This window comes from Triticum urartu, chromosome 5A (genome assembly GCF_056163025.1).
Source record: "Triticum urartu cultivar PI428250 chromosome 5A, HENAU_Tu73, whole genome shotgun sequence".
NCBI classification, from domain to species: domain Eukaryota; kingdom Viridiplantae; phylum Streptophyta; class Magnoliopsida; order Poales; family Poaceae; genus Triticum; species Triticum urartu.
Window position 1 is genome coordinate 544,777,739 of NC_141877.1, and position 8,382 is coordinate 544,786,120.

Sequence of the window (8,382 nt, forward strand, 5' to 3'; positions counted from 1 at the left end):
AGCTCGCCGTCGCCGCCTGCCTCGCCGTCGCGGCCACTGCCGCTATGCTCTCCCCCTGAGCACGCGGTCGTGCTTAGTGCATCGCCGCGGAGCCGCCCGTGCTCACTGGCCGCCCCATCGTGCACCGCGCCCCGCGCGCACTCTCATCGCCGCCGCCTTGGGCCGCGCGGCTCCCTCGGCCTCCGCGCCGCTCTAGCCGCCTACCGGTGTCGTGGCCGCTGGCGCCCCGCGGTGCTGGGCAGCGACCGTTGCGGCTGCGCCCACGGCGCCCGCACCTCGTCTATGTGCCCCGCAACCGCAGCCCGACGCCCGTGAACCACCGCCCGTTAGCGCCCCTGGCTCATTGACAAGTGGGCCCCCGCCCCTGAGAACCTTAAAAAAATTGGTAGGACAGAAAAATAATAATTAAATTAATTAATTTATTATTTAAGTAATTAATTAACTTAATTAATTCTGTTAGTTAACTAATTAAACCTAATAAACCTGCTAACTAATCTAATTAATCTGTTAGTAGTTAGGCAGGCAATGACAAACAGGCCCCACTCGTTAGTTTGACCAGTCAACAGTCAAACTTTCACTGATGACAGGGCTGCTGACTTAGCCCCCTGTCCCCACCAGTCAGACCCACACTTATGTGTGCTCGTAGCATTTAGCTAGTTAATTTTCGAGTTAATAAAAACCCCAGAAATTGATTAAAACTTTGAAAATTAATATAAATAAACCGTAACTCGGATGAAAATAATTAATATATGAAAGTTACTCAGAACGACGAGACGAATCCGGTTACGCAGCCCGTTCGTCCGCCACACATCCCTAGCATAGCGAACATGCAACTTTTCCCCTCCGACTCATCTGTCTGAAAACACGAAACACCGGGGATATTTTCCCGGATGTTTCCCCCCTTTCACCGGTATCACCTCATACCGCGTTAGAACACGTCTAGCTCTGCCTGTTATCCTGTTATGCACTTGCTTGATATGTATTTACTGTTTCTTCCCCCTCTTCTTTTCGGTAGACCCCGTGACTATGCTAATGCCCCTGTGGTCGACTACGTTACCGACGACCCCTTCTTCTTGTCTGAGCAACCAGGCAAGCCCCCCCTTGATCACCAGATATCGCCTACTCTTCTCTCTACTGCTTGCATTAGACTACTGTAGCATGTTACTGCTTTCCGTTAATCCTATTCTGCTGCATAGCCTGTCTTTGCCACTACTGTTCTTACCTTTACCTGCAATCCTAAATGCTTAGTATAGGATGCTAGTATTCCATCAGTGGCCCTACACTCTTGTCCGTCTGCCATGCTATACTACTGGGCCGTGATCACTTCGGGAGGTGATCACGGGCATATGCTATATACTTGATACTGTTACATTACTTATGATACTGTTCGGAGATGGGGGCTGAAGGGGCAGGTGGCTCCATCCCGGTAGAGGTGGGCCTGGGTTCCCGACGGCCCCCGACTGTTACCTTGTGGCGGAGCGACAGGGCAGGTTCAGACCACCTAGGAGAGAGGTGGGCCTGGCCCTGGTCAGCATTCGCGGATACTTAACACGCTTAACGAGACCTTGGTATTTGATCTGAGTCTGGATACTGGCCTATACGCACTAACCATCTATGCGGGGACAGTTATGGGCACTCGATGTCATGGTATCAGCTGAAGCCTTCGTGATGTCAGCGACTGAGCGGCGCGTGCCGGGTTGGACTGGAACGCCTGCTCTTGTATAAGGGAGGCTAGGTCTGCTCACCGGCCGCGTACGCAACATGCAGGTGTGCAATGGGTGATGGGCCCAGACCCCTGCGCCATAGGATTTAGACCGGCGTGCTGACCTCCTGTTGTGCCTAGGTAGGGCTGCGACGTGTTGATCTTCCGAGGCCGGGCATGACCCAGAAAAGTGTGTCCGGATAAAGGGGATCGAGCGTGTTGGGAAATGTGGTGCACCCCTGCAGGGAAGTTTATCTATTCGAATAGCCGTGATCTTCGGTAACAGGACGACTTGGAGTTGTACCTTGACCTTATGACAACTAGAACTAATACTTAATAAAACAAACCCTTCCAAGTGCCAGATACAACAGGTGATCGCTCTCTCACAGGGCGACGAAGGGAGGATCATCGGTTAGGATTATGCTATGCGATGCTACTTGGTGAACTTACCATCTACTCTCTTCACCCGCTGCAAGATGGAGGTTACCAAAAGCGTAGTCTTCGATAGGACTAGCTATCCCCCTCTTATTCCGGCATTCTGCAGTTCATTCCACATATAATAGCCTTTTCCATTTGATACCAATGCATACATATGCAGTGTAGCTCCTTGCTTGCGAGTACTTTGGATGAGTACTCACGGTTGCTTCGCTCCCCCTTTTCCCCCTTTCTATACTCGATTGCTGCAACCAGACGTTGGATCTCAGGAGCCAGACGCCACCGTCGATGACGACTACTACTACTCGGGAGGTGCCTACTACTACGTGCAGCCCGCTGAAGACGACCAGGAGTAGTTTAGGAGGATCCCAGGCAGGAGGCTTGCGCCTCTTTTGATCTGTATCCCAGTTTGTGCTAGCCTTCTTAAGGCAAACTTGTTTAACTTATGTCTGTACTCAGATAATGTTGCTTCCGCTGACTCGTCTATGATCGGGCCCTTGTATTCGAGCCCTCGAGGCCCCTGGCTTGTAATATGATGCTTTTATGACTTATTTTATTTGTAGAGTTGTGTTGTCATATCTTCCTGTGAGTCTCTGATCTTGATCGTACACGTTTGCGTGTATGATTAGTGTACGATTGAATCGGGGGCGTCACACCCCTAAACCGCAAGTGGTGCACGTTCTGTCAGCCGGCCCATTGCGTTTGGCCACGTTATCCGAAGAAGGTAAGCGGTTGCGAAACATTTGCCATAAGAAAATCTTGATTTTGAGAGGAATGCCGGCCTTCCATAGTCCCCTAGCTATATCCAGCGTAGCACCCTCGGAGAGCTTGTCATACAGGGACTTGACCGTAAATTTATTGGAGGAGGTCAACATCCACATAATCGTATCCGCCCCATTACTACTAGTCAGCCCTCCCAAGTTAGCTGCCAACGCGTCCCAGCTAGCACCCTCCGTTGTCTCTAGAGTCCTAATAAAAGAGGTGGCCGGAGACTGGACACACAGAGCATCGGCCACCGTAATGTTGGTGTCCGTTGCAGTTGGTACAGCTCCGCGTGAGATTGCCACAACGGTTCCTGACCCCACCAATGGTCAAGCCAGAAGCGTGTGGACTTGCCATCGTTTACACGGAACTGCGCACCCACTGTAAAGGCCGGTCGTATCGCTTGGACCCCGTTCCAAAAGGCCGAACCATTGCTTTTAGCCTTGAACAAATTCCCATCCGGGAAATATTTAGCCCGGAGAATGTCTGCCCAGAGTCTCGACTCGTTTTGGGCGAGACGCCACCACCACTTAGTAAGCAGGGCCACATTCATGAGTTTAGAGTTCATAATACCCAGGCCGCCAAATTTTTTGGCCTACAAACCGCTGCCCATTTCACTAAGTGGTACTTGCGCTTGGTCCCAGCTCCTTTCCAAAAGAACTGGGAGCGAGGAGTATCGAGTCTAGCGTGAACCCCATCCGCAAGTAGGAACATTCCCATTGTGAAAATAGGAAGGGAGGATAAGCTCGAGTTGGTGAGAATAAGCCTCGCCGCTGAGGACAAAAACCTGCCCCTCCAAGGGCTCACTCTGTTAGCGACTTTCCCATACAGTGGCTCCCATTCCGCTATGGTTAGTTTCTTGGTCGAGATCGGAAGACCCAAGTATTTAATCGGGAATCTCCCTAGCTTGCAATTAAGTAGATTCGCAATCCAAGTGCTTTCTAGATCATCCATCCCAATGGTGATCACTTCTCTCTTCAGAAAGTTGATCTTAAGCCCCGATAAAATCTCAAAAGCGAGCAGTAGTAACTTGATGGTAGCTATGTTGTGGTCGTCGGGTTCGAATAAGAGCATCGTATCATCTGCGTATTGCAGATGCATAACCCCACTAGGAATAAGGTGGGCTACAAGCCCTTTAATGTGCCCCGCTACCCTCGCTTTATTAATCATGGCCGCTAGGGCATCCGCAACAAAGTTAAAAATGAGTGGCGAGCTTGGGTCTCCCTGACGTAGGCCACGTTTGTTACGGAATAACTTACCCATTGTGCCATTGACATTGACCGTCGTGTGCCCACTACACACGAGGTGCATGATGCGATGTACGAATCCTGCCTCAAAACCCTTTTTGAGGAAGACCACCCTCACGAACTCCCAGTTCACGTGATCATACGCTTTCTCGAAGTCTAATTTAAGAAGCACTCCCTGTGCCTTGGTCCGTTTCAACTCATGAACGATCTCTTGTAACGCAATTGGTCCCTCGAGGATGTTACGATGTTTGAGAAAACCCGTTTGACTAGAACTAATAACCCTTTGAGCGACCGGAGCCAAGCGCAAGGCATAAGCTTTCGCACAAATTTTGAAGGGGACGTTAATCAAGGTAATGGGTCTAAAAATCTTAATGTTGTCCGCCCCTTTCACCTTAGAAATAAGGCTAATGGCTCCATAGTTCAAACGGGATAGGTCAACCGTGCCTAAAGCGAATCCGTTGACAATGTCATAGAATAGGTGCTTAAGGCCATTGTTTTGGAAATTGTTAACTGGTAGCTGCTCGGTCGGCTGGTGAGTAGGGGATTAATAGGCTAATCTGCAAGTTAATCGGCCATTTAATCAATTAATCGGACGATTTATCGGGTAATAAGCTACTCGGGAACACTATGAGTAGGGATTAATCGGCAAGTTAACTGGTTAATCGAATGAATTCTTGAACAAGGCTTAAGGCAGGGCCAAAACTTCTTGAAGAACTCAACAGGCCATCCGTCCTACCCAGGCGCCGTGCTCGTTTTCATGTCGTGTAGGGCCTGGTCTATTTCCTCAGGGAGGAAAGCGAGGGAAAGCCTCTCGTTCTCCTCCGATGAGACACGTTCCGCGGGATCCCACAGATCATCCGCAAGCGTAACGGTTTTTCAACGGCCGTCCCCAAAAGACCTATGAAAAACTCGTAGATATGAGCCACGATTTGTTCCTGCGTCAACAGGATACCGTGATCTGTTTGGAGACGCAGAATGGAGCACTTCCTTTTCCGCCCGTTCGCATAGGCATGGAAATATCCTGTGTTTGCGTCTTCTTTCGTGACCCATTTGACTCCGCCCCTGCGTCGCCAATATTCCTCTTCCGCGCGCAAAATCGTCGTGACTTGATTCTCCAAGGTGTATCTATGGGCCCACTCGGCCTCCGAGAAGGGACGGCGATCTGCCTCGGCATCTAATAGCGCAATTGTCTCTACAATGCGCGGGCTCTTTCTTGGACTCGCTACCGTGGTTAGCGCCCCACCCGCGCAGGAAGGCACGAAGCTTGCCGGCAGCCGCGTTCCAGCACTCTGCTGGCCTGCGTTGGGGCCCCAGCTGATTACAAATCTCTCCCCAAGGATCTACCACCATCTGGGCGAATCCCTCCGCTTCGAACCAAGCCATTTCGAAGTAAAACCTAGGGCTACGCCGAATCAGAATCTCCCCTGAGGAAAAAATCAGCGGTACATGGTCTGATCCGATACGCGTCTCCGCCACGAGAGAGCACATGGGAAACAGCACCTCCCATTCGGGCGTAAAAAAGACCCTATCCAGCACGCTACAGACCGGTTGTGTCTGTTTGTTAGTCCAGGTATATCTGGCACCAGTCCATGCTGCTTCCCGCAATGCTGCTGCCGCAATGGCATTATTGAATAAGGGCACCCTAGTCCAATCGTTATTAGTATTATTCTTATCCGCCGCCGAGCGAATCAGCTTAAAATCACCCCGTACAACCACAGGGAGGTTGTTTTCCCTTTTGGCCCCGACCAGGTTGGTCAGTTCGAGTAGGAACGCTGGCGATCTGGAGTGATCGGCAGGTCCATACACACACACGACCACCCACGACAAACCAGATACATGATGTTTAATAGTAGCGGATAAAAGGAAAACGTCAACATCCCAATGAAGTACATCACATACATCCTTATTACAACCCAACAAAATGCCATCAGAATGCCCAACAGCGGGGACCCACTGCCAATCAAATCGTTGAAGAGGGTCGTACGCGAGCAGATCTCTGAAGGTAAAATTAGTTTTAATCGTCTCTTGAAGCGCAACCACGTCAATATGTTCTTTGGCCATGTATTATTTAAGTTGCGTGCGCTGGCCATCGTGGCCACAGCCACGGATATTCCAGAACATGTACCTCATCTAAATAACCCTGTTACGTAGGCGCACACCCCGAGAGGTCACGGCCTTCGCCACTCTCTTCCTAGCCGCCACTCGGCCATTAGAAGGAAGGACACCAGCTTCCCTAGCTTGTGTCGCCTCGTCGGGCACTCTCTTGTCCCCAACCGCTACTAGAACTATGGCTAACACGTTGTTGTCAGCGCAGCGCACTGCAGCGGCCTCCAGCGCAGCTTGTGCATCTTCCCTCGCGCGCACGAGCGATATAATATCGTTCTGAGACCTTCGGGTCTCCACGCCGCAATCGTCTAAAATGCTCGCCAGGTGATCGTCCAAGAAAGCATTTAGAATACGGAAAGATGGCAAGGGATTACCCGCGGCGTCCATGTTCTTGTTGGCGATGCGGAGTTTCGCGCTCTCCATGGAAGAGAAATCGCCGAGCTTGGCCTTGGCCCGAACGCTAGGAGCGCGCTGCACCACAGGGATTGCCTTGGTGTGCCTGGTCTTGTTGTTAGTTCCCGTCGCCCCCAGCACCACCCCCAACTCTCCACCATGGTCAGATGTCGCCACCTCCGCCACCACCATCGCCTGCTTGTTAGCCGGCTTCCTCCCCGCCGTTTTCTTAGGTTGCCGACCAGCGCTGTTGGAACCCCGGCGAGGAGCAGGCGTCAGGTCGATACCCTCGTTCACCACGCAAGCAGAGTCCGCCCCCACGGCCACTAGAGAGGATGAGGCAGGAAGAGAAGCAGCCGAGGAGACCCCGCCCGCGCCAATCAGAGTCAACGCCACCTGGTTCGGGGCAAGGTTGGTCTCGTACTCATTGAAGGAGAGCTCCAGCGACCGGGCGAGCGGCGGCACGCTCACCGCGGTGTCTTGAGTCGCCACCCCAATGGCACCAGCCTCCGGCGACAGTGCACCCAGCTTATCCCAAGTTTCCGTGTCAATCTCTATGTCAATGGATGTATCCTGGATGCTGTCGTCTTGTGCTTCCCCCTGTCTTGCATCTTGGCATCCTGGTTCGCTACAGCACTCGGGCCGCCCTTGCCCCCTTGCAGATCTTTGCCTGGTTCAGCCCTACCATGCTTGTCCTTGCCCTACGGCCGCGCGCCCGGATTCGCGTCCTTGGCAGGGGGATTGGAAGGACCAGATCCAAGCACGGCTCGTTCGCCACCCCTTTTGGGCAGGGTCTCATGCTCCACCTTAATTTGATATCCCTCGTGGTTGAACCACACCTCGACGACACCATTCAGCTTCTCCGGGGCTTTGCAAGCGAGCTTCATCTGAACAGGCCCCAACCTGATCAGAGACAGTTCATCGACCATGATTGGCCGGCCTAGCATCCGGAACCCCTCCCTGATGCGGTCTTCACGCCTATGCTTCTTTGGGATGCCATGGAGCCGCACCCATGTCTCCGGCATCACCATGGGCTGGACCTCCTCGTGAAGCACATCGCGCACACGCGCAGTGATGTCATTGATAGACAGAAACAACTTACCACTTGATTTCGCCATGTGTAACAGATCTGCACAAGGAAAGACCACCACGAAATCGTCATCTCCCACTTGTGTGACCTGCCAATCCCAATCTCCGGTCACCATGTGCTTCAGTTCTTGTTTGAGAATCCGCAGATTAAGCTTTCCCGGCTCTGCAGAGAGGATGGCAGCGTTCTTGATGCGAGCATCGATGGGGGCTTCGGACTCGTTCTCATCCTCAAACTCTAGGCAAAAGAAACCCTCCCCAGAGATGGCACTTCCCATGATTTGAAGATGAAGTTGGCGGCCCCTCGTAGGGCAGTGAGCGGACGCGTGCCCTTCTTCCTTGCAGAGCACACAGAGGGGGGGGACTTGCACTTGGACTGGTAGTGTCCAAGGCGCCCGCACTTGAAGCACTCGACCTCCGGTGCCTACTCCACTGTGATGGGCTCCTCCGTCGTACCCTTGGACGCAGAAGGCAGCACCACCTCAAGTGGATCTCCGGGCGCACGCGGCTTCTTGGCCATTGGGTCCCCGTGGCCCTCACTACAGTTGGGGTGAGCCTCATGCTTCCTCTCAAGCTCGCGCCGCCGCTGCTAAACCTTCTTCTTCTTGCGCTCCTGCTGCTGGATCCACCACGGGGGAGGAGGACCCCAAT